Here is a 27,290-nt window from a genome sequence, read left to right as displayed (position 1 = left end):
GGGGACTTACCGCCCCGCCAACCTCGGAATGGGGCGGTAAGTCCGCCAACCACCATGGCGTAAACGTAGTTTACGCCATGGTGGTAAAGGTACAAAGGTACGACCCAGGCGGTAATTTACCGCCTGGGTCGTAATGAGGCCCAATGTATCTTGAATGTTGTTTACAGTTTCTGCACACTCCCTATAGGTTTCTTGGAATGCCACAATCTCTGTTCCTCACTATGAACTGACTTGCAAATGGGTTTTTAACTCATTTTGTAGTTGCTCAATGAGTCTTTCTTGTTGTAACTCAACATTTTTGCTCTGCTGCACTTTATCTGCAAGCTGTGTGAGTTGGTTTTGAGCCCGCATACAGGCCTCAGTCTGTTTCATCACATCAGCCTCTTTATTCTGTAGTCTTACCTCAAGTAAGTGCACATGAAAATATAAGTGAGATGTGAGTTGCGCCATTTAGATCAGTTAAAATGCCTCTATGCTTTTTGAAATATCCCATCCCCACACCAAATGTCAGTGCTCAATGAGGTGACCTGTGGCACCATTCTGGTTTGCCAGCTCCCGGCTTCATCTTCACTTCATTCTTCTTGAATGAAAATCTTAATAATGCAATGTTTCCTGGCCTCAAACATCTATGGTAGTCATTTTAAAATGGTGTTTTTCAAATTTCCTTTGCGCAGTGGTAAGAATCACCCTATTCCCACTTACTTTCCACTCACAATGCCAAATCAAAAATCAATTCTTACTCAAACTCTTTTGCCTTAGCACTTACAGAGCCTGTTGTTTTTCTACACCTATACACCTCCCTGGAACTCAGGGGTCAAGCGTTACAGTGGCCTTTTAACAATGCATTGTAACCATATATCTACCTCAATGCAGTTACAGCAAAATGAAAATCCTGTCACCAATGCACTTGTCATGAGTCAAACATAATGGACTAGATCCGGTGCACAAGCCCCCAATTTGTAGCATTATATTGAGAGATCACCCTTAACCTGGGGAGTTCCTACAATACTTGATTAAGTTTATATTTTTAGTGCTGACCTTATTAAAGACTCTTATAGAGCCACCTAAATCTCGCCCCACTGTGTCCACAGTGAGAATAAAGAACCAGGCTGGTGTATTGAAAGAATATATATTTATTTAAATTTTAAGCTCAATGAATAATAATGTTGTTCAATCACAGCCGCCACCTTCTTTGTGACAGACAACACAGCTTCAATTACAAAACACACCTTTTCTACCTCTAATTTTGTCTCACAAACATGAAACACAGGCTGAATAAACTGGTCAAGTCTCTCTTCCCGTGAACCCTGCTGAATGTTAAATTTCAATAATAATAATATGGCACAATGCTAGAATATAATCTTCATGTTTCTGTTAATGTGAAATCTAGGCACAATTTTGTTTTATACCAGCTAGCTCTCCTTCGAGGCTTGAGATATGGAGTTCCCTGCACACTCAAAATGCCAGCAGTTTAAATCACAGATTTATAAAATGCATATGGCAAATAGAACTTCACCAGCATTTAGCTTATGACAGAGGGCTAATTTAAAAACAATACATATGTCACACGTTCAGTGTTGGATACATAATGTCTCACTTTAGCAAAACGCTTCTCCCCAGCCTCAAAAACTCACACATCAAATAATATGCAGCACCCTTCTGTTCAAAGGCCAGGTCTATGAGGTTGGGACAGTTTAGAAGTTATTGTTCCAGACCCCATTCAAGGCCCCTGTTGGGGATGTTGGACGGTAAAATGGGAATGGTTAGGAATTTTTTGGTTTTCAGACCCCCGTCATTTACAGGCATGGGAATTTGGGTAGTTTCAAATTTTCTTTTGTGGGGACAAGGGCACAACACCTTGAAATCACAATGTATGTGAACAGAGCAATTTTCCCCTTAGAATTAACAGTTAATACATACGTTAACCATCAAGTGAAACTATATCTTGTATCAGATTACTAACCATCACCATAGGTCAGCACCACTGACCCAAGGTAGCACACCAGAGTTAAGACTGTTAGCATGTCATGAAGCATATGTAGGAGTGATGCCTTTACAGGCAGGTAATATAGATAACTGCAAACTCAGAGATGATATGAAGAAAATATCTGTAAATATTCAATACTCGCAGCATGTATCTGGTTATTAGTATAGAACTTGGTCCCTATAGATGGTCCCCGAGACCAAAATATATCAGACACCATATGAATGCTTATGTCTCCAGAACAAATGCTTCATTTTATGTAAAACCGATTGAAGACCAAGAATATTTCATTGTATTACATATTTGAAAAGCTACAACATTGACAATTACCTTTATATACTTGAAGACTGTACTACCGACTCATGTGAAAAATTCACGTTGGTTGCTTCCAGACACCTGGGTTTTCCTAAGCTTAGAAAACATCCATTATCATAATATCTTGTATAAACATGTTTAGGCAAGTTGAAATATTTATGTGTGAATTGCACCCAAATATTTTAAGAGATCATTTATAAAATTCAAGTATCAGTACTACCCTGGATGGGATATTGCAAATCAGAACAAGGTGACACATTGCTTTCTTGTTTCACCAGGAATTCAGTACACTCTCAAAGAACAAGGAAATTCCATTTGAAAAGCACACCTCGGAGATTTACACGGCAGAATGTTATGTAATGTCAAATACTGTTTATAGTGCCATTCACTCCCCTGCAGGGGCATGCAGACACTTTTTGAGAGAGAGATTAGAAACTGTGTAACCATAATTAAAGAGAATACATGTGAAAGAAAATGATTTTCAAAATGTATACTGAATATACTAAAACATGCAGGGTGTCACTAACATTAGTGCATTGTCCATGGATGGTGGGATTTGACAAACCTGTTGTGAGGGGAACATGGGCCTCAGTCGCAGGCCTAGCCCAATGGCCATGATCTTTCACCCTATTTGGTGGTATGGGGAACGTGGCCATGGACTTGATCCATGCACATTTTGCATAATTTTTGCAATGCGGACAGTGGACACTGACAAAGGCCTCAGCCACTGGCTATGGCCAAAGGCCATGTCTACAGGATCTGGTAAGTTACTAGGCAGGGGGATATGGGCCATGGCTGGGTGAGAGGCAAGCGGTCATGAGTGGGAGCACTGACCTATTGACAATGAGCAAGGGAATGTGGGCCATGGCTGTAGACCATGGGCCACAGACTTTTTGATGTATTGCCCATGGCCACTTTCCATGCTGCACCAAATACGAAAGAAACAGAGACCTTTCGACCATGTCATCTGTCCTCATTAGAAAACTAGGGCAAAATGACCATAGGGCACTGGCCATGCCCATCAAGCCATGACCTTCAGCCATGTCCTCTGTGCCTGTTGAACCAATATGGTAAAAGACCATGGCCATGCCCAGTGGGCCGGAAGCACAGCTGATGATCATATCCCCATCACTATCAGATTCCATCAGCCATCTGTGCTCGTCCTGTAGCACCAACACTACTAAAATTGTATGGGCCACAGACGATTGGAAAATGACCCCTTTCAGTGCCACTCCTTACATTTCTTTGGTAGGTTCCACAGGGATTATCCTGCAATAACATACTGGGATGACCGGAATGCAGTTTTGCATTACTATAAGGTTTATAGTCATAATCTCTAAAAAAAAAAGTAGAAAAAAAACGTTGAATTTCTTTTTTTGGTTGCTTTTTGTTCGAAATGGGGGGTTACCCCCAACCCCCATTTTTAGTATGTTTTTTTTTGTTTTACCCTTTTTTTATTTTTCCTCCGGAACCCAAAATAAAATGTAAATTCAAAAATAAAGCATTCAACTTTTTTTTTTCGACTTTTCTTTTCTCGACATTATGTCTTCCGACATAATGTTTTCGATGTATTCACTGCCTACCTTACTATAATAATCATTCCTGATCATTCTTCCCACAGTAAACCATGTTTTCCTGATTACCTTGTTATCAGGAAGATGCTCCACATTTTAAAAGTCGTTCCCATCCTCACTGCCAATCTCCATGTGCCACCGTCCTCATGTATAGGTCATCCCATCCCCTACACTGGGTGTAAATCCTCCCTGACTCTCTCTTACTATACATTTCACTCGCAGGTTCCCATAGTTTCTGAGTGCAACTTTTGCAAATTTCTGTATGAGTCCCACAGGATTTCCAGTGTACGATGAAAATGTTCTGCAACAAAATGTGATCTCCAGCCAATCACAAATTCTCCAACTACACATGTGGTTTCTTCTCCAATCTCCACCTCTACCCTAATGTGAAACTAACTCTTAAATATGTCCTTAATGTCTAATATTTGATACTGTTCAGATTAAACATATGTTATATTATTTTAACTTAACTATACAGATGTCTGCAACATTGTATCCCTTTCATATCACTATTTTCGGTAGTTTTACATTATTGTGTTGGTCTAACATGACATAGGTGACTCCAGTGACATCATCCCGCTTATCACAGGAGTCTCATTTTAATCCTTGTTTTTTAACCTACTTGTAACATGGTTTAAAATTAATCAATGATCTTCATTTTTATAATTAACACCTCAGTTTATACTATTTAATACACTTCCGTACATAAAGATCTCTGGCGTTGTAGTATGCCACCATTCCAATTGACGCTGACTCCATCGCATAGTCTTTTTGGTGAGTAATTATCATAGCTTCCTGTACTTTGTTTTTTTATCTGTACCTATCTCTTAAATTTAGGGTAAGGACAAGCGAGGCTGATTTTGGTCTTCTATCCTCATGCCTTACAGATATGGAGCAAAACTAAACCACATCATTTAAGAATTCTAGACCTTCTTATTAGGTACTCCTTTACATTTTCTAATTTTTTCATGAGATTTTCTTCCCTTCTGAACATACATGTTTGCCGGTCTGGAATTAAAGGTGCCGGTAAAACTGTACCAGCACCGTTTTGCAGACCGGCAAAGTATGAGTTCTGCGGGTGGATGCCGTACCGCCTGCCAGGTCTGACCTGGTGGGCAGAACGGCACCCAGCCACAGAGATGCACAGAACACCAGCACTATTATAGCATGGTGCTGGTGTTTCCGCGTTCCTCATTCCCGTGGACTCCTATGAGACTGGGACTCCACAGGAATGGGGATTAACAGAATTGCCGGTGCTGGATTTACCGTACCACCAGGGTTGTAATGTCCTGGGAAAATCCAGCAATTCCGGTGCCAGTAAGTCACTAGTGGTCGGCCGGCAGCCTGCCGGTTTCAGCAGCCCAGGTACTGCCAGACTCGTAATGAGGGCCCTTCTCTTTATATATTTGCATTCTTATTTCAGATGCCATATCAAAACTATCAGCAGTGTTGTATGCGATGGATCATATCAGTACTGAAAGGTATTCTCCACTTACATACCTATGAGATTACACATACACCTATGCCATTACAACTAGTGATACAATTCCCATTGCCCCTCTCTTTTTTTATCCAGAGCAGGAAACTGATTCATGAATTATTCTTACTGACAAAGGTAATGTGCTATATGTTATGTTGTGATTTATACCGCACACTGCTGCCATTTTCATTGTCTCACGAAACTGATCTGGTGGATCTAAAATGTAAGTGCGTTTGAGAGGGAAAAGCGCAAGAGAGTTTTGATGTGCTGTTGGTAGCATCAGTTTGGAACAATGGACACTGTGTGTTGGTTCGATTTTAGTTGGTCAACGTTGTGTGGTGTTTGGTGCAATTTTGTATGAGTAATTTATGTGTTACAGTTTAGTGTCCTGTCGGGCAGTGTAGCGTGTCAATAGAGTGTCTGTAGATTACAGTTCATTTTTGTGGTGGAGGTATTTGTCTGGTTTGTTCAGTGTTGGTGGGTATGCATAGTGTTAGAGAGTTTTAGTAGGGTTAGTTGGTGGTCATTTGACTCTTTATCTGCAGATTGGGTTGATCCATTGGTTAATGTTGTTCTATGGTGCTTTGGGGTCAGATGCTTTATTTCTTTGGGTAACCTGGTTTTGGGGAATCGGTTTTCAGTATTCTCATTGTGTTGCATTGGCGGTTTTCCTCTACTGGTTTTCCTCTTTAGCTTGGTGCATTAAAGAGCCATGTTTTAACAGTTTCCAGAATTTTAGGTGACTTTCTGTTGTTTGTATTTCCTTTGGGAAAGAGTTCCAAAGTATCATGGCTATTCAGGAGAATGTTGATCCCCTGAATGTGTGCTTTCCGTATTGTTTTGGTTTGAAGCGAATGACGTTGATGGACCTTAACGTTCATTTTGGTTTGTAGATGGAGATTTTTCCATTTGTGATTGTTGCTCCTTGGCTGTGGATTGCTCTGTGTGGTATACCAAGTGTTTTGAAGAAAGTCTGAGGTGCAGGCTTGCTGCTGTGTTCTGTATTTGTTGCAGTTTTTATAAGGTATTCTGCCATCCCGAGATAGATGCTGTTAGCCCATTGTATTCTTGACATGACGAGTGAAATGATGGTGAGTTGTCTGTGTGGGAAGCTGAAGAAGGGGAGTATCCTCTTGATGGTGTGTAAATGGAGGAAGCATTGCTTAGTGCTTAGCTATTGTGTTGACTTGCAGTTCTAGTTTTAGTTTGTTGTCCATTAATATTCTGAGATGTCTCACTACTTTGGTTGGTTCTGGCGGGTATCCCAGTTTGCCAGTTTGGTAGGCCAAGGAATGAGGTGATGGTTTGATGGGTCATTGGGCACGATCATGATTTCCGTTTTGTCCAGATTGAGTTGAAGACTGTTGGTGCTGTTCTAATGGTTCATTTCTGTGAGGCAGTTGGCAAGGGTTGGGTTTTGTTATTCGCTGGCATTTTTGTAGATGGTGTGAGTGTGTCTGCTTAATTGTAGCACGTGACGCTGTGTTTTTTAACGAAGTTAATCAGGGTACTTATGTAGGTGTTGAAAAGCAGTGTTGAGAGTGATGATCCTTGTTGGACTCCACATGCTGTTTTGTGAGTTGTTGACTCGAATGGTGTCATCCAAGTTGTTTCTGTTCTTTCTGTCATGAAGGATTTTAGCCACATGAGAGCTGTGTTGCCGATTCCAATACATTTGAGTCCTTTGATGAGTGTTTTGTGTTAGACTGTGTTGAATGTTGATAATAGATTGAGTAGTATTAGTGCCGATTTGACATTGGAGTCTGCATTGATTTTCAGATCGTCACATATTGATAGTAATGCTGTTTCTGTTTCTCTCATGGTCTGGAGCCTGCCTGTGCCTGCTCTAGTATCTGATTGTTTTCTACAGGTTCCAGGATTTGCTTATAGAAGTAACTTTCTAGTAGCGTTGCCTGTTATGGGATGTTTGAGTTTGGTCGGTAGTTGGTTATTTTTTCTGCATTTCCCAATAGAACATTGACTAAGGGCTTGATGTATGCCGATTTAAAGGCTTGTCTCATGGTTCCTGTTGCTAGTGAGTGGTTATGGAAATATTCTGCTAGTGGTTTCTAGATGGGGATAGCCTTGTATATGTCTGATGGGCAGGGATCTGGTGGAAAACCGGCTCTGTTGCTTTTGCTCACATGCTGTTTAAAGTTTCTGTCAAGGTTGGTGTGATGTGACTTAGTCTAGTACATGGTTCCAGTTTTGGATGGTTAAGGTGGTTGGTGGTGATTTTAGGAATTCTCTTAATGACTTGCTGGATGTTTGTGATTTTGTTTTTGAAGTGGCCTACAAGGTCATCGCATCATTCTTGTGATGCGGCTGGTGTGTTGTTGCATGCTTTCATAGCTTGTTAATGATGTTGAACATCACTTTCTGGATGTTGCTTGAGCTTGTGATCCATTCATTGTAGAATGTCTTTTTTGGTTTGAATATTTTCACTTTGTATAGTCGTATCTGTCTTTGGTATGCAATTTCTTTTGTTTGGTCATAGTTTTTCCTCCATTCTTGTTCCAGTAGTCTGTTCGTTCTTTTCAGGGCTCTGCGGTGGGGTGTGAACTATCTATCCATTGTTTTCTTTGGAGAAGGGGTGAATGGTGTTTCTGGGGAAATGTTTTCTTGATCTATTTTTGGATGGTGTCAGTTCTTTCTTCTATGCTGGTTCAGTATAGAATGGTGATTGATGGTTTTGTGGCTTTCAGTCTCGCCTTGGGGCCCACACTGTAAATAGATTTTCAGTTTCTTTTCAGAATTGGTGGATGATTTGAGAGGTTAGGTGATATCCATGTTGGCGAGTGGATCACAAAGGATATAATGAGGTGGTTGATCCAGATGATTTGCATTGGCTGTGCAGTTGAGAACAGGTTTTTGTTGCAGTTAGGGCACATATTTTTAATACGACTCGTTATCCGTTCAGTGTTTATCTTGCAAATGTTATAATTTTGCTTTTTAAAACAGCTTTTTTAGATAACAAAGTACTTAATGTTATTTTACAAATTACTCGCTAATTAACTTTTGAACATCTAGCCCTGTTTTATGTCTGTATTTGTCTTTGTTGGCTAAACAGTTAGCTGCTAGGAACTACAGTTCCCATAAGCAATGTAGTTTGTGGGGGGGTACAAGCCAGTCTGTGATGGTCTATAAGAGGAAGCTCTGTTTTCCCCCTCCATTTAGGCAACATTTTTTTAATACAATTCACTATCATCTCCGTGTTTATCTTGCACACATTGAACATTTGCTTTTAAAAACTGCCTGTAAGAATTTGTTTTTAGATTATAGCGTTCTTAATTTTATTTTACAAATAACCTGCTAATTAACTCTTAGATATCTAGCACTGTTTCATTTCTGCATTTATCTTTGTTCATAAGGCTAAAATCCACTTTTTAGGTGATTGCTGTCTGCCTAAACTGTTAGCTGCTAGGAACTACAGTTCCCATCAGCACTGTAGTTTCGGGGGATACAGTTTTCCAAACCAGGCTCCTCAGCACGTGAGAGTTAAGCCCGTCTGTGGTGGTCCGTGGTGCATCTTGCAGCGTCACTGACGTTTTGCCAGAGGTGAGCTACATACATTTACATTTTACATATGGTGATTCAGACAAGGGAAACCACCTATAACACCAAGATTAGGATGGCGCTACTCATTAAAAGACCCTTAGTTAAACATGCTTCTGAAGTCGCAGATTTTATTACCAACCATAATCTGGATGTCATATGTGTAATGGAAACGTGGCTCTCTAGATAATGAACCACATCATTATCTTAGCTACACCCAATGGTTACAACATTTATAGAGACACCACAATCTTGGGCAGGGGTGGTGGTGTTGCCAATATTCTCAAAGATATTTTTAAATTCCACATCTCAACCACACCTTCATTTGAAGACTGTCAATCCCTATTGTTAAAAATTGGCACTGACGATAATACTATCATTAACATTTTATATGTATACCATCCACCGTCTTGCACTGTAGATTTTGAAGAACAAATAACTGTGCTTATTAATGATTCTTTAAGTCGACATCACATAACCTCATCTTGGGTAATTTTAACCTAAGTGATAAGGATGATTCTGACAACAAGGCCTCTACATTGATGACGACGCTTGACTCCTTTGGCTTTGCTCAAATCATAAGCACTGCTACCCACCAAAAAAGGCCACATTCTTGAGGTTTTAACCCTCAATATTACAGTTTCCTCCCCTATAATAGAGCTGTGTCCATGGTCTGACCACTGTTGTATCTTCTATGACCTGGTCTCACCACAGCCTCAACAAAGACTTAGCCCCTCACCCGCTTGTGAATACATGTTGAGGAACATAAGTAGCATGTCTCAGTCCGTATTTCAGCCTTTTATTATAGACCAGCTAAGATCATGCACCTTGACTAATGACATTATATTAGTGCAACAATTTATTGACATCACTTCACTGACTGTTAATATGATTGCCTAAGAGAGATTGAAGGGGAAAAAAGAGGAAAGCAACTCGACTCATGCTAGCGACTCATGGTGTGCAGAACTACAACTAGGTTTTTAAAATATTATAAAAATTCACCAAACTAACATCGTTAACATGCAGAAGAACCTTATTTCTGTGCAAGCTGAACCCTATTAATACATTTTTTGGGCGATATGGCACAACCCATACTGTCCGTGTCCTTGATTTTATTGCTCAATCGGAGGAGGATATAAAAAAGATGGTTTTTGGACCTCAAACCCACATCATTTGTCTCAGATGTTTGTCCTCCATGTCTCATTCAGGACTCTATTCACATACTTCCCCCCATCTTGTTTAAAATAATTATCTCTTCCTTTAAAACATCTGTTGTTCCATCTAGTTTGAAATATGTGTGGAAAAAACCTATTCTGAAGAAGCCTACTTTGATTCCAGGAATGTTGGTAAATACCCTCCCATTAAAAATGTACCATTTCTATTGAAGATAATCGACAAGATTGCTTATTTACAACTTACAACATGTTGAAAGACATGGCCTTTTAAGCTCACCTCAATCTGGATTCTGTACCATGAGAGATCCCTGATTGATCTACGTGCAAACATGATGGAAGTAGCAGAAAAAGGCAAGTTTGCTCTTCTGGTTTTGCTAGATTTATTGGCTGCCCTTGACTTGGTGGATGATTCCCTCCTATTGGACAGGATGAGACATCAGGTTGGCTGCTCAGAAGCCATGGTCTCTTGGCTTGCCTCATTTGTTGGCCCTAGACCAGCACAGCTGGCTATTGACAACTTTTACAGCCGCTCTGGAGCCCCTCTGGAGCCCCTCTTATGTGGAGTGCCACAGGGCACCTGTATTTCACCTATTCTATATAACATTTATACCCGTCCGCTGTTCGACAAAACTGATACTACTAGTGTTGTCTACACTAATTATGGAGACAACATCCAGCTTATCCTGGGACTTGATGGAGATTATGATACTGATCATCTTCACCTAAATAGCATCTATGAAATGATCCAGCACTCTATGGGCCTCATTACGACCCTGGCGCTGACGGGGCCGGCCCCCTTCATGCCGTCAGGGCTGATTACAAGGTTCCCTTTGCTGGACCCGGATCAGACGTCTGGTAAAACCAGATGTGTTTTCCGGGTCCCATGAGGGGAAGAGGGGAATAACAACAGGACACTTGTAATGTGCCCGTTGTTATCTCCCTCCCCATTCCCATTTAGCCCTATGAGGGCTCAAATGGGAATGGGGAATGGTTCCTACAAGGAGGACTTCCCGGGTCATTCTATGTCGGAATGACCCAGTAAGTCCCCATTGCAGGAACCCGGTAATGGAGCCTGGTTTGGAGGCAGCCATGGTGCTAATAGCACCATGACTACCTCCAAACTCGTAATGAGGCCCTATGACTCTTAACTCACTGGAGCTGAATACCGATAAACCGAAACTTATAATTGTAGGATCGCCTCAACAAATTTTAAAACTTGAAGCACTGTACTCCAATTGTCTTATTTCCAACTGCCCTATTGTGGTCAGCCCCCATGTAAAAACTCTTGGTGTCATACTAGACTCTGGCCTTACCATGAATCAACATGTTTCACAAATAAAATCTTCATGTTCGTACATTAACAAACTTCTGAGACAGGTCAAACCTTATTTGTCTTAGAACATCTTGTCTCATTAGCTGTGGCACTTGTTAATTCATGCATGGATTATTGCAGATGCCTATTGGCAGTCACTTCAAAGAATAACCTTCATAGCCTTCAAGTAGTACAAAACAATGCGGTCGGAACAGGTTGCGATCTGGGCCCGTGCAACCATGTCACTCAGTCAAAATGAGAATTGCACTGTCTGCCTATTTCCCATCCCTTTTCTCATAATGTCTTGACTTTGTCATACAAATGCCTTACCAATCAAGCACCCAACTACCTATGTAAGAAATTAAGAAATAAAACTACTACTTTCACTACTACTTTTACTCTGGCATCCAGTGAGCAATTTAAACTTTCTGTCAGTTTGTTTGATCTTTGGCTGTTGAATCGGGACGTTGAGTTGATATTGATTCATTTTTCCATTAACTTGTGCATTCTGTTCTGTTATTTCTGTTTCTTCATTGAGTAGTTCAGCAAGGTTACATCTTGGATTGATGTTTTCTTCAGGGTCATCTGTCTGATCACATTGATGATTCCCTGCAGCATGCCAATTATTTGTGACTAATGGCGTGTCAAGGTTGTTTGTTTCTGTTTTGCTTCTGTGAGTTTCCCTTCTGTCCATTGGTTTCTGGTTATCCTTCTTATGTGCTTACGGTTTTTGAGGTTAGATGGTTGTCGGAGTGGGTGGTAAGTTGATTGGTAGCACACTAAGTAGATGGATTTTGGTCTTGTAACACAAGAATGGGTTCTATCCCAGGGCTTGAGGCTATCTCCAGAGGCGGGGGCTATACCAAGAGGCAGGGGCTATCCCAGGGGTTGGGGCCATCCCAGGGACAGTGGCTAACCTGGGGGTGGGGCTAATTAATTGAATGTAATCTATATTTATAAAAGTAAAAAGGTGGGTGGCTGGGTTTGTGGCAAAGTGTTGTTCTTTGTACAATGGCACACTGTTTCACCAATCTGCACCACATTTTGCATAGTTACCTCCTAGGACCCTCCAGACGTTACTGGCTACATATCATTTGAACACCCCACCGCTTTCCCCAGGTTTCAGCGAAACTCTGAATTTGTTTGTGGGTTTGTGGCTTGGAGAAGCGTTGTTCCTTATACAATTCTACACTGTTTCATCAATCTGCACCACATTTTGCATAGTTACCTGTTAGGACCCTCTGGACATTACTGGCTACGTGACATGTCATCACCCCACACCTTTCCCCATATTTCAGCACTAGTCAAAATGTGTTTGTGGGTTTGTGGCTTGGTGAAGTATTGTTCATTTTATAATTCCACACAGTTTCGCCAATCTGCACAAGGTTTTGCATAGTTACCTCTTAGGTCCCTCTGGACATGACGGGTTAAATAACATTTGGACACCCCACCCATTTCCCCAGATTTCAGCACCTTCACACTTGAGACGGTTGCCTGAAATCGGTGAAACCTCAATGTGGTAGTTGAAGGACCGGCCACAAAATGAATAACAAAATGCAAGGTTCCTATGGGACCTCAAAAACCATGTTTCGAGGCCTTAGGATGCATGGTTTCTGAGAAATGTGCACTGTAACAAACTGCACCACGCCAGGGTGAAGCGACCGGACGGAAAGAGTGCAGAAGCCTCAGTATGCAGCAGCACACCAACTCTCAACTCCTCCCAATGTCTGCTCTGGGGTATGTCAGCCAGTCACACACACCCATTCTCAATGCAGTATATCACAGGGTGCAAAGCACATCAAGCAAATCAACAGAGATCTACAAGATCAGTGACTTTCAACAATTGATGAGAGTGCTATCATTTTTGTCTACAGAATCAGTATGAAGATGGGTCCTTTTGCTAGTATTACATAAAAGGCCTAATTTGAGAATACCTCACTAATGGCATGTGCTTGTGATGAAGGGATTGTTTTGTCCTGAAACGTCCTGAGCCAAGGATGTTCCTCAACAGTGAAGTTAACGTTTTTGTTAACTGTTTTTTGCATATATGAACAAGTTTTCTATTTAGTCAAATGTACTTAACTATTGTAACAAGATTATCTATACAAATATCTAAACTTTTGCATTTTACATTTTCTGATTAATGCCTAATACTGTTAAGATTTGACTGTTTACTATACTTTGGTAGGCAGGAGATGGCTCATCCTTAATTTTAGGATACTCTTTTCTTAGTAAATGCAGTAATGAGTTCTGTCAGGAATATTATACCAACTGTGCTGAATGGTTTTTCCACCAACAGTCATGTTTCCATACTTTTCACTTTATTTATATATTGAAAAGAATGTCTGAATTGCAAGAAGAGTACTTCATGCTGTGACCTGCTTTATTTAAAAGTTGCTGAAGTGGTCACAGTGTGGTATTGATATATGCACAAGTAACTCATTTGAAACATTGGCATTTGAAATAAGGTTGAAGAGACTCCATGCATATTTCCAAGTGTACGCAACGTTCAGAATTACATTTACATGAATGCTATCTCTAGCCAGAACTTCTAGTAAGTACATAGGTAATTTTTGGTGATCGTCTTGTGTGCTTAGAGTGAATTTATACATTGGTGCACAGGTATTCACAAAGACTTTTATCTTCCATAGACTGTGATTTGTGCTGAAATGATTTGTTGAATGTTTTCAAGGTGAACGATGACACAACATAGCTGTTGTGAGTCAAGCAAGTAAACAGTATTTACAGGTGGTGACAACTGAAACAGCAGATTGATAGTAACATTTTCATTAACATCGAATCCAATAATGGTCTCAAATATAAAAGGACAAGTAGACATGGAGAGCAATGGGGTTGAGGGATGTGTGATTTCTTTTGCATTTTTATTTGGCTCTAAAAGGGTTATTTGATATGGATCCATATTCTATGTGCAATCCTATGAAAGTTTTAGATGTTTCAGGTACTGGTTATATCTCTAACTATGAAGTGGTCAAAATACACATTTCATCAAACTCTAGAATACCATGAATGCCTTATATTGTTTGCTTATATCAAGGTTGAGTAAAAATAAAACTGTGAGTGCACAAACACATGATAGTGCCACATAACACATACCTTCTTTAAAGTCTCTACTGCCTATGTATACAAGTGCATTATCTACGGTTAGACCTTGAGGTCTGTGAGCTACAGTGTATGCAAGAAAAGTGATGATTTGTATCTTCTTAAATACATACCTTTAAAAAGAAGGAAAGGTGCGGATGTGCAGGTATTTATTTTAATTTGTTGTAGCTTGTCAAGCTTTGACAATGACAAATTAGATTTCAACTTGATTTTGACACACTTGTAATCCAACTATTGTACCCATTTCTAATTCAGTAAGCCCTGGGTCACGTCCAAGTTGCTACTGAGAATCACTCTGCAGTTGAGGCAGTCAGTCAATACTTTTTCAAATTTGCCTGTGATGGATACATATTGTTCTAGTTGGTGTAGGTGTGCAGTGACTTGCTGAGACATAAGGAGTGTCATGCCTTGTGTGTATAACTTAGTTTACTCTTTCCCCAGTATTACCAATTCACCAGGCCCATTATAAACTGCCATTCTACTCCTTGAACTCTTACACAGTGCTCTGTTACTCTCATGGAATGTGTGTACATAGCTTGATACAAACACAAAGCTACAAATAATGCAAATTAGTTTGTACAATTGATATTGACTATGTGCTGCTTCTCATTTGTAAGCATTTTCGGTAAATAGGCCACAGTCTGCAACGCTATCAACTAAGCACATACACTGATGATTTTAATGTGTTTAGGAACAGAAATGTATTGTCCTTATAGTTAATTTAAAATTATACTTTTTAAGGCTGACATAGCATTCTCTGGACGCACACCAATTCTGATGATCATTAGTAACTGGGCATAGGTAGAATCTGCTGCCAGAGGCATATTTTGTACTACCTGTCTGAGGCAAAAGTGACAGCAGAGGTCTACATTCCCTACGCTGTCAAGTGTGGTGCAACAGTTTTTATGAATTAATATTTTGATTAGAGGTTGGCATTTTACATGCGCTAACTGTAGGGGATATCAAAATACACTGATATATATTTTTAACAAACAGTTCTTCATAACTATTCAAAAGGACGTTGTACATTCTGAGGTTAATGAAGGCTAGCATTAAACAAGAAACAATGCCAACTTCATTCAATGGAACAATATTTATTTGATGTAGAATTATGCATATTTTCTATGTTGCCTCTTAAGACAATCTGTGGTAGTCTCGTTTGTTTTGATGTTCAGCTGAGTTCAATAAGAGTCAATGGCCCTCATTACGACCCTGGCGGAAAGTGACTGACCGGACCGCCACAGCGTAAATAGCGTTTCCGCCATTGCACAAAGGAGCAAAGTGCGGCCCATTCCGACCCATCGGGCACGAGCACCACGGCATGGCGGAAGTGCAAAGTCCGCGATGGCGGAAATGACCCCAAAACGGCCCACACCGCCGCCGTACGGCGCCCTAGGTGCAATACCGCCACCCATCACAGCGGACACCGCAGTGTGCGCCTACCGGAAAGTACGGTGACCAGAAATATACGGAAACGGAAGTAAAAACATGGGCCCGGAACGGGAAACATCCCGCCGTACACCTATAAAACCACTAAAACCACACAACCACTAAAAACACTACCCTGAGACACACCCCAACCCGTCATCCACCCTAGCGAAACCAAGAAAAATGGGAAAAGTAGCGAAGAAAGCGTGCGACCGCAAGCGGCAGGTCCACTTCTCCCGTGAGGAACTCACCGTGCTAACAGAGACCCTCCAGGAGAATGCTGCCGTCGTCTTCTGCACACAAATGACCAGGACGGCACTTGCAAACAAGAAGGCCATATGGGCTCTGGTGGCACAGCGGGTAAGTGCGGTGGGGACCGCACCCCGCACCCCACAGCAATGCCGAAAGCGATGGGACGACCTGCGGATACGCGTCCGCAGCATACTCTCTGCCAACCGCAACATTGCCACAGCCACCGGGGGAGGTCCTGAATCACCCATCAAGTTGACCCCCTGGGAAGAAATCTGTGCCTCCACCATCGGAATGGAGAGCATAGAGGGAGTCGGAGGGATGGAGAAAGGAGTGCAGACATCCGAAGATTCGGGTAGGTGGGCCAAATAAAACAATGCTAAATCCACAATGTCCAATCACGTGAAGTACCATGTGTCCACATAGTGCAACAGAAACACATGTCCAGGCTACATCGGCCTGATAGCGCACTTTAAAACTCACAATAAATACATAAATAATTAAAAACCCCTAAAACACCCACTACACGTGCAGCAGGCACACCCTAACTGCAGGCTGCCAAACAACTGCACCCTCACTCCACACACAAATGAAAGCACCTCCAAGGCCCCGACCCAAATCACCCTCAGGTACCACCCCAATGCATGTGATACAATGCCATTCCAATACCCACAGACCCATTAATAACCCTCGCCCTCCTTTACTCCACCACAGGGTCCGATCCAAACGACGAGCATCAGGACACCCCTACCAGCACACCTGCAAAGAGGGCCAAGACCAACGGCCAAAGACCCTCCACCTCAGCTGCACGCATCAAGACACGGCAGCAGCACAAATCAGGTGGCAGCACAGAGGAGGGAACATCAACAGGCACCCCAGCAGCCAGCATGCCCACAACACCACCACCACAGGTCCCCCCAACGGATGCCACAGAAGGCACTGCCTCTGGTGGCAGCAGCACCATAGGTGACACCCCATTGATGGCAGCATGCTCCGACACAGAAGACGGGGATGTCGAAGTCAGATCCATCCATGACCTGTCCCAATCCCCCTGTCTGTCCCATCCCGTACAACATGAGGATACCATGCAGGGGCACCCACAAGACGACGACTGGCCATCCCCCACAAGCCCTGTGGCAAGGCAACATGAGGTCAACAGCCCCTCTGTGACACCCCCGCAAATGGCCATGGCCCAGCAGAGGCAACAGTCCCTCGACCAGTTAATTGTGCAACAGCAGCAACTGGCCACGCTCCTCAAGGACCATGACGATGAATGTGGGGGCACTAAGGCAGACATAGAAACATCAACTGAGACACTTAGGGCAGAAATGGTGAGAAGTACAGAGACACTAAGGGCACAAATGGAGAGTAGCACCGAGAGCCTGAGAGTCCAAATGGAGACTAGCACCGAGAGCCTGAGAGTCCAAATGGAGAGAAGCACCGAGAGCCTGAGGGGGGAACTGCATGCGACGTCCACAGACGTATGTGCCGAACTTGCCGCAGTGCGCCGTGTGCTCACTGAGCTCTCACAAACCCTTAGGGACATGCATGGACGTGAGCAGGCAGAGACATCATCCGTTGCAAGTTCCGTCCAGGGCAGCCCCCAACGTAGATCTGGGAGGAACCTGCGCTCCACAGGCAGGGGTGCCCCTGATACCCGCAGAGGGGGCTTGCAATAGCGACATCCCACTGACAATGAGCATCTTTGGACACTGGTGTTCGGGGGGGAGGTAGGAGGGTGGAGGGGGTGTGTTGGGCTCACTTGGGTGGCGGGTCGATAGGGTGTTCAATATGATATCACATATGCCATAAACAGTGCACGATCAACCAATGTGATGTGTGGACAATGATCATTGTGTACTAGGCCATCATAGGCGTACAGTCCATATTGTGCATGTACCAGACACACACAGTGCCACAAGTACCGTGTCCATGTATCAGCCACCAGGCGTGAGTGCTAGAAGCATGCATCAATGAGATGCTGACGAATGTCACGGCCCTCCGGTGCCTCGCAGACTCCTTGAGGTGCTGCCACATCCCCACCCTCATCATGACCATCATCAGGTGCTTGCAGTTCTGCGTCAGGGGGCATGGGCACATTTCTACGTACGCACATGTTGTGGAGCATGACACATGCCATCACCATCTTTGCAACCTTCTCATGGCGGTACAGGAGTGCCCCGCCAGACCTGCTGAGGCAGCGGAAACGAGTCTTCAGTAGGCCGAATGCCTGTTCAATGACTACACGGGTACGTGAGTGGGCATGGTTGTAGTCCTCCTCATGCTGGTCCCGTGGGTTCCGGACTGGTGTGAGGAGCCATCTCTTCAGTGGATATCCAGCATCACCTGTATGTGGACGATAAACGGATTATGTGGAATGCCATTGCTACGTACGCACACCACCCCCCCCCCCCTTCCTGCCAGGTCATTGCCGAATCACATACCCCACATTATCATGCATGTAATGAGACTCACCGAGTAGCCAGGATCTGTTCCCTGCGTGTCGCTCCATGTAGCGTGGTATTGTAGAGTTCCTCAAGACCATAGAATCATGGGTTGATCCAGGGAATCGGGCACAACAATGTGTAATGATCCTGTTGGAGTCACACACCATTTGTACATTCAGGGAATGAAATTGTTTTCGGTTGCGGTACTGGGCCTCCATGGCATGTGGGACGACCAATTCAACATGGGTGCAGTCGATGGCACCAATGCAACCCGGTATGCCGGCAAGTGCATGGAATCCCACTTTCGTGTTTGTAATTTCCTGCTCCGAGCGTGGTAGGGAGATGTAGTCGTCTGCGTGCTGCAGGAGGGCATCGAGCACTTGCAATAGTGTCCGTGAGAACAGTGGCTGAGAAATGCCATGCAACTGTCCGACTGTGTGCTGGTAGGTGCCTGTGGCCAGGAAGTGGAGTACAGACACCACCTTCAGTAGGGGTGGGATGGCGGTCGGGCTATCTATCATGCTGACAAGGTCAGCCTGTGTCATGTCCACAATGGCGGCTATGGTGTCCCGGTCCAAACGGTAGAGGGTGTGGATCTGCTCATCAGTGAGGTTGAACGGATGTGCTCGGAGGCGTGGGATTGCGGCCTGCCTGCGTGGTGGTAGTGGCTGTGCTGGCGGCCCTTGCTGGCCCTGCCTTGCCCTCCTCCTCCTCCTGCGTCTCCTCCGTGCGGCCGGTTGTAGTTGGTGTTCGTCTTCTTCTTGGAGTTGGAGTACTTTCAGTGCTATCAGGTCCCCCAGGGCCAACATCGCGAGTCCTGCCGGTAGCATATCGGAGTGTGTGTGGTTGTGGGAGGAGACTGGGTGTGCAATTTATGTGTTTTCAGGCTGTATGGCCTCCACCTGTGGTGATTCATTCCACCTGTGCAAGCTGCTCTCCCCTTTGGCCGAGCACGTCCCGCACACAACGCTGCAATTCGGTAATGGCATCTTGCTATTGCAGTCATGTATTTGTACCCGATGGCCGTGTAACATTTGTTGATATGTACATTCGGCTATGGTCCCATTGTTTCACATACATTCTTTGCCGTCGCGAACAGACTTGTGAAGGGTCAGTGGAACGTAGTACTCGAGTAACGGTGGGCCCTCATGCATCACTGTACCGAGTTGCACCGACGGGCGGGGCGTCCCATTTGTGGGTGAAGGCAGTTGCCATTTTCACACACAGCCGCACTAGATGGATTAATTTGTGATTTCAAACGGCCACAGATGCCTTTTCAACGTGATGTTGCAAATGAGGAATTCGAAGGGAGGCGCTTTCGGTTTTCAGCTCGCGGCGAGGAGATGCCCACAGGTCTGACTGCAAATATAACGTTCTATTGTTCAATGTCCTTGAGACAGGGGCCATGGCGAGGAAGCAATGATTGATATGAATAGTTTGGGATGCGCAATAGCGACGTGGGCGATGAGGCCGGACGTTCCCAAATACATGTTACTTCACAACACTGGAATTACGGGCTGGGGCACTGTGGATTTTGCAGGCTGCATAACGCACAGACTCAATGGATATTTCTAATGTTATGTGAGTAAATTTTCTGGCGTTTTTATACCGGGATGAGGGAATGATGAATGGATGCATGGGCAGATGATTTGATACAGAGTTTGCCATGTTCAGGGCTTCTTGGAATCTATCCGCCTCCCCTGCGCTATGTGATGCAGGGCTGCCATAGTGGGACCATCGTCTATCTGGCCTTGTTGAGCCCTCCCTTTCTCGACGCGCCTTCAGACACTTGTGTCCATGCACGTTAACAATCCCATCAGATGGATTCTGTTTTTTTCAGACGCATGCACAGGTACACTCGTTTGTGATGGTGTTTACACCTCGATAAAGATGGTTATGAGTCGCAAGTGGTTTTAGGGTGGTGATGATCCTTTGGAGTGGGCTAGCATGCATATGGCTGTGGATTCAGTGTGATCATTGAAGTGAGTTGTTCGGATGTAGTTCTGATGGCCATTCTGTTCTTTTTCTTTTCTTTTGGTTGACAGGTATCTCCTCCCCTTTTGCCACTGCCATCTGTATGCCACTCCTGCAGATGGCTTTTACTCCCGACACCTGCTGCTTCGTGTTAATCAGTGGAGCATCATTACGATCTTATGGGACGATCGCCAATGGGCCACATGCCCTTACGCAGTACTAGTGGCTCGGAGCAACATTTCGGCCTTTCAGCTGGACTAGTACCTCCCCATTGGGACGGCCCTGCGGTTCTGTGCGCTTCCATGTTGCCTTTTCGTACGTGAATGTGGCTCTGTGTACCATGATGGAACAGGGCGTCACACAAGTAGTGGCTGGTCATTTCTTGCGGATGCAGCACACAATGGTGAAATGTGTTTTGGAGTTCATGGCCTGATGGCTGTATGGCCTTGGTGATTTTGTTGTGCATTAAATTTCTATTCTGATTTGGCCCGTGTAGCGTTCTTCTTTGCAAGTGATGTGGCATATTCCTATTTGGGGAGCGATGTATTGTGAGGAGATCTGCATTGGGTTCCAGCTTCGGAGTTTAGTTGCGTGGTACTGTACTGGGCGCGTTTGCCTACGAAGCCCGTGAGGTCAGGGATGGGGGCTGCCAATATGACTGTTTGAATGTTGTCATGCTCAGGGGCGGGGGATTGGGTTTTGTGTAACAGATGCCGGTCCGCCAGGTGGACTGGTGGAATGATGTGATTTTCGGAATATTGCTGGTCACAGGTGCCTGTGTTTGCGTGCGTTTCTTGGTGGGGGACTGTGGTCATGTCTATTGGGATGGCTTCTGTATTCGTGCCATCTGTGCCCTGCAGCTCCCATTGGCCCCTCTTGTGTTTCATTTGTTCGTTGGCATGCATGGGTGACTTGTACATTTCTATGGTTGCATTGTGACTTCATTGCACCTACGGGGAGTTGTACTTTGTGGGCAGGGAGCGGTGTACAGGCACTCAGTGGGGCCGTTTACGGTTGATTCGCGATGCCGTACTTCTCACCATGGCGGAATGGTACATTCCGCCATGCTTGATGGCGTTAGGTACATGTCCGCTGGGGTCGGAATTAGCGTACCCTTGCGCCATGGTGGTGTTTACGGTTTGGCATGGCGCGCGCGCGCGTGCTTGGTGCAGTTAGCGTTGGCGTTCACTACGGTGTCGCTAATGGCTTCGTACTTTGCTGTGACGTGTCATAGTCGCACCGAGCGCTATTCGATGGCGGTATTGCATTTCCGCCATCGTTTTCCGAATTCCGCCAGGGTCGTAATGAGGCCCAATATAAAGTTATGTTGTAAGCAGATTGTCATGCACAAGTGTATGGGTTGCTTGAATTAGGAAAGTTTATACAGGACCATGCTCCATAATAATATGTATGCTTTGGTGGGTAGCAGTGCTTGGCAATTATTAAAGCTGCATGCTGTCTTCTCATGGTGTAGGCTAAGCTCTGTATCCAGTGACTAATACTAAGTGCTAAGTAGTTGTCATTAAACAGAGACACATGCAGTAATACATATTTGTTCGGATTGTTTGGCTTGTACAATGGCATATTTGGACTCACTCATTGCTAATTCTGCTTCATTTTAAATAAGTGATGCTCTGATTGGTTCTTGACTCTGTTCAAAAGTTTCCATACCAATTATCTATATCGATGTGTTTTCTTGGCAAATCTATTTTCTTTTTTTTTTTATCAACTTTATTTAATAATTATACAAAACATAATACAACTGAGTAACAACAGAAAGGGAACAAGCAAAAGATTACTCCATCTACATCAGTGCAACAAAATGCAAATTACTACTAAAGTAACAGCTGGCAAATCTATTTTCTAAAATGTATTCAAGCGTATATACTTTTGTAAATGTTTTATGTTACCTAAAAAGCAGCCTGAAATGTATCACACTGGTCGTCCATTCTTCCTCAGTTGACGATGTTTGAATAACGGTAGCACAGCCATGGAATATAACAATTCCTAGTCTGCAGGTCACATAGGTATTTTAACATGGTCAAATAAACTGGATTTTGAATGTCTGACTAGCCACCCATCACAATTTAAAACTCTATATTTATCAGCCATTTTATTTGGCGAGCCATTTGTAGCATGTGTAATATTGGATAGTAATTGTTAATGAGATTCGTTTTTAGAATGTCTTAACTATGGAATTTTATTCAGCTAGATATTTAGTAGTTGTTATTATATTCGTATTCTTTTTTTTAGATGAAGCTAGTCCAAGATTTAGCCTGAGAATATTTTCAGATTTACCTGGCACTGAACGCCCACTGACCTCTTTTACTAACAGGGCCCATGTCCTCTTTAATCTACCACTATCAGGAAAGCAAAACGCAATGGGCTTCATTACGCCCCTGGCGGAACGGGTTAACGGGCTCCGCAAAAGGAGGCGGACCCGTTAATCCCGTTACGCCACATTACGAGGTCCCCTCGCGGGACCATGTAAGGACGCCTGGTAACACCAGGCGTCGTTACTGGGTCCCGTGAGGGGAAGAAGGAGCAAACAATGGGCCACTCGTAATCGGCCCATTGTTTGCTCACTTTCCCATTCCCATTCAGCCATATGGGGGCTGAAATGGGAATGGGGAAGGTCCGCGCTCGGGTTCCTGGAGGGAGGAATTACGGGACCCTCCAAACTCGGAATGGCCCGGTAATTCCCCATTCTGGGAACCCAGATCCGGACGCAATTTTGGCGGCAGCCATGCCGCCAATAGCGACATGGCTACCGCCAAGGTCGTAATGAGGCCCAATGACTCTTCTACTCTGATGATGGTGAAACACATTACTTCTTTACAATAGAACCACTGCATCAGCAGTACAAATGTTGATGATGCCATGTGGTGTGCTGTCATGTGTGCTGTGATGTGTTGTTATGAGCAGTGCATGGTGGGTGCCTGAGTTATGGTTGTTTTGATTACCATACCTGGTGAGTTTATATGGTGTTTAGATAATATTGCAAATCACCCATACATTCCCATGAACAAAGTTTTCACACTGAAGGCTTTTATTAGAGCAATCTAACCATGAGATCACTCTGGCATTACTTACAGAGCCCCTAAACCCTGTAAATCATGTGCAACATGTCAATTGATGTGTAATACATTGATTCTTCCCTTACCTTCTCTTCTCATATCTCTGCCCTTTCCCATACTTTTTGTCTCGATTTTTGCAATGCCAATATCTACCTTTAATTTCACGTTACTAAGATACTTGTTTATTCCCTCATTTTCTCATGTCTATCGTATTGCTGCAGTCTTCTTCTTAGTCTTCCTGCAACTCATCTGAGTCCTCACCTTTCTGTCTACAACATGGCTATAAGTCTCCTCTTCGCCCTATCCTCTTGTGACTCCATTTCTTTAGCCTTATCATCTCTTTGATGGTTTCCTTTCCATTCTCGATTGCGCTTTAACTTTCTCTGTCTCATCTTTGAATCTCTTCATAATCTGGCCAACCAATCTCTCCTTGCTCATATCCTTCTACACCCCTACGCATTGTCTACACTCTCTGTCTATTTTTCTTCTTTCTGCTCCTCATCCCCAGTTTGCCCTATCCCACTTTTGATATTTCTCATTGCTTGCACCCAGGGATTATAATGCACTTCCTCTTCAACACTGATCTATCTCTTCCTATCCTCAGTTCCATTCCCATCTTAGATCATCTTCTTTCTTTAATTACTACAATGCTATTATCTTTGTATGATGTGTACAGTTGTTAATGTCTTCTTAAGCACATTTGGGTAAAGTGGTCTTTAAATATACCTAAATAATGTTTTAAGCATTTACATTGTCTTTGTATTTTTGAAGTGCTGCTAATTGAATTTGTTATCACTTTTTTGTTATATATATTATTCCTGTGATTTAGTTTAAACACACCTTTGGCACAATTAGTAAGTATAATCAAATACAAAACACATACCTAAGAATAAATCTAGTCACATAGTAATTTCAAAGTAAAACTCAAAAGTCATAAGGCATACATAGTATAAAGTACAATGTGTTTGTGTGTGTGTGTGTGTCTGTGTGTGTGTGTGTGTGTTTATCTATCTATATATGTAAAATGAGCCATTTGACCCAAATCACACATGCCACAGCACCATCTAGTAACCATCACTGGGATATCAACTCCAGTTCAGAGACACATTAACAAGGTATTGTGGGTATGCAAATTAGGCCAGAATTTTGCTTGTAGAAGCAAATACATTGTATTTACAGGAAGTGGTAGTTTTGAGGGGTGCCCTAGTCTAGGCATGTAGCTTTCCATGTCATGTGTGCCTTATTGTTTATTGGAGCCCACCAACAACATTTCCTCCTCTCACATTAAAATACATTATATGGACAACAGGTGGGTTAAGTGAGTGATTCATTTAACACAATATATGAATCATCACCTTTAAAATCATCCAGGTAGTACAAGCTCTGTTTTTTTTAAATAATTTTTTGTTTAATGTATCTTTGTAGATCATCAAATTTACCATTGCGGAGTAAAACTGACCTTCCAGCAAAAATAATATATGTCCTGAAGATGGCCCTATATTTGCACAAGTGACTACCTTAGACAAGGGTGGTACACATCCAAGTGCCGAAATATGTTGACCTCCAAAAGGGAATTCAATGCAATTTTCCTATGTCTTATATGCATAATTGATTGACTGTTATGCGCCAAGAACTACTAAGTTGTAATACCCCATGTTTGTATTAGGTTTTGTTGAATGAAAGTGATGAATGAGGAGCACAGGATCAAATGTTAATTGTTTTTTAATGTTTTTGATAAAATCTGTTAGCTTAAAAACCAAATCTACCAAGGTGACCCTTCTACTTACAAAGTAAGGTAGACCACTTCTCTCTATCCTGCTGTCCATTAAAGATTTCTAGAAAGGGGTAGTCAGTCTGTCTTTAGCTTTAATACAGTATAGATTCTCCCTTCCAAACAGACTTGACCCCCCGTCAACAAAAAATCTGGGAGTACACAATTCAATACTCTTGTATTTGGCAAGAGACATGTTCTAGGACCCTCGGTTTGCAAATTGTTTCATTGAAGGCGGGTGGAAAGTACCTCAGGACAAACAAAACCTGAATTCAGTATGTGGAGATAGAACTATGTGCAAAACACAGAAACCATCACAACTGTATGTGGTTGTTTTGATTTGTGGGTATTTTTGCTGATGCCTCCTTTGCCACAAACTTTACTTTTATTTCCATTATCTCTCTCCCTCTCTTTCCATCTCTTTCTCTTGCTCAAACAAAGAGGTGATGCCTGCAAGGTTTAGAATGGATCTTAACCTCTGGAATTGTCTGGGCAACCCTCCAGACCATAGTTCTTTGCCTGCCAAGCCATTATAGATGGGGAAAGACCATATGCAAATAAGGTTTGGTCCCACCCCAAAAGGGGCAGTCCAGCCCGAACTGCTAGGTCACATCCCTTCTGCACGAGACCACAAGCATCCCCAGACATGTTTCAGACTTGTTGGGCATCATCCGTGGGGAGTAGCTTGGGTCTCCAAGTCCCGCAGGCACAGGACCCAAGTCTGGGCATACTCGTCCCACTCAGGGCAACAAAGCAAAAACAAAGCGGTGATGGCTGGAAGGTTTTAAATAAATCTTAACCTTTGGTATTGCTCTGGGCTTTGCCTGCCAAGCAATTACAGAAGGGGAAAGACCATATGCAAATCAGGCCAGGTCCTACCCCAAAAGGGGCAGTCCAGCCTGAGCTGCTAGGTTACATCCCTTCTGCACGAGACCACAAGCATCCCGAGACATGTTTTGGCCTTGATGGGCCTCATCAGTGCGGAGTAACTTGAGTCTCTAGACCCAGCAGGCATGGGACGCACGTCTGGGCATACCTTTCCCGTTCAAGGTGACAAAGCAAAAGCAATGAGGTGATTGCTGGAAGGTTTTGAATGAATCTTAACCTTTGGTATTGCTCTGGGTAACCCTCCAGACTATCGTTCTTCGTCTGCCAAGCCATTACAGAAGGGGAAAGACCATATGCAAATCAGGCTTAGTCTCACCCCAAAAGGGGCAGTCCAGCCCAAACTGCTAGGTCACATTCCTTCTGCACAAGACCACAACCACCCACAGACTTGTTTAGCCTTTTTGGGCCTCATCAGTGAGGAGTAGCTTCAGTCTCTAGACCCAGCAGGCATGGCACCAAAGTCTGGGCATACCCGTCCAAATCAGGGTGACAAAAATAAACAAAGATGTGATGGCTGGAAGGTTTAGAATGAATTTAACGTCTGCCATTGTTCAGGGCAACCCTTCAGACCATCGTTCTTCACCTGCCAAGCCATCACAGAAGGGGAAAGACCATATGCAAATCAGGCTTCGTCCCAGCCAAAAAGGGGCAGTCCAGCCCGAACTGCCAGGTGACATACCTTCTGCACGAGACCTCAAGCAGCCCCAAACATTTTTCGCCCTTGTTAGGCCTCATTAGTGAGGAGGAGCTTGGGTCTCTAGGCCCAGCAGGCATGGGACCCACGTCTGGGCATATCCATCCCACTTGGGGTGACAAAGCAAAAACAAAGACGTGATGGCTAAAAGGTTTTGAATGAATCTTAACCACTGGCATTGCTCTGGGCAACACAAAAGACCATTGTGCTTCCCCTGCCAAGCCATCACAGAAGGGGAAAGTCCATA

The sequence above is a fragment of the Ambystoma mexicanum genome, chromosome 7q (genome assembly GCF_040938575.1).
Source record: "Ambystoma mexicanum isolate Mex_15411 chromosome 7q, UKY_AmexF1_1, whole genome shotgun sequence".
NCBI classification, from domain to species: domain Eukaryota; kingdom Metazoa; phylum Chordata; class Amphibia; order Caudata; family Ambystomatidae; genus Ambystoma; species Ambystoma mexicanum.
This window is presented reverse-complemented; position numbering follows the sequence as displayed.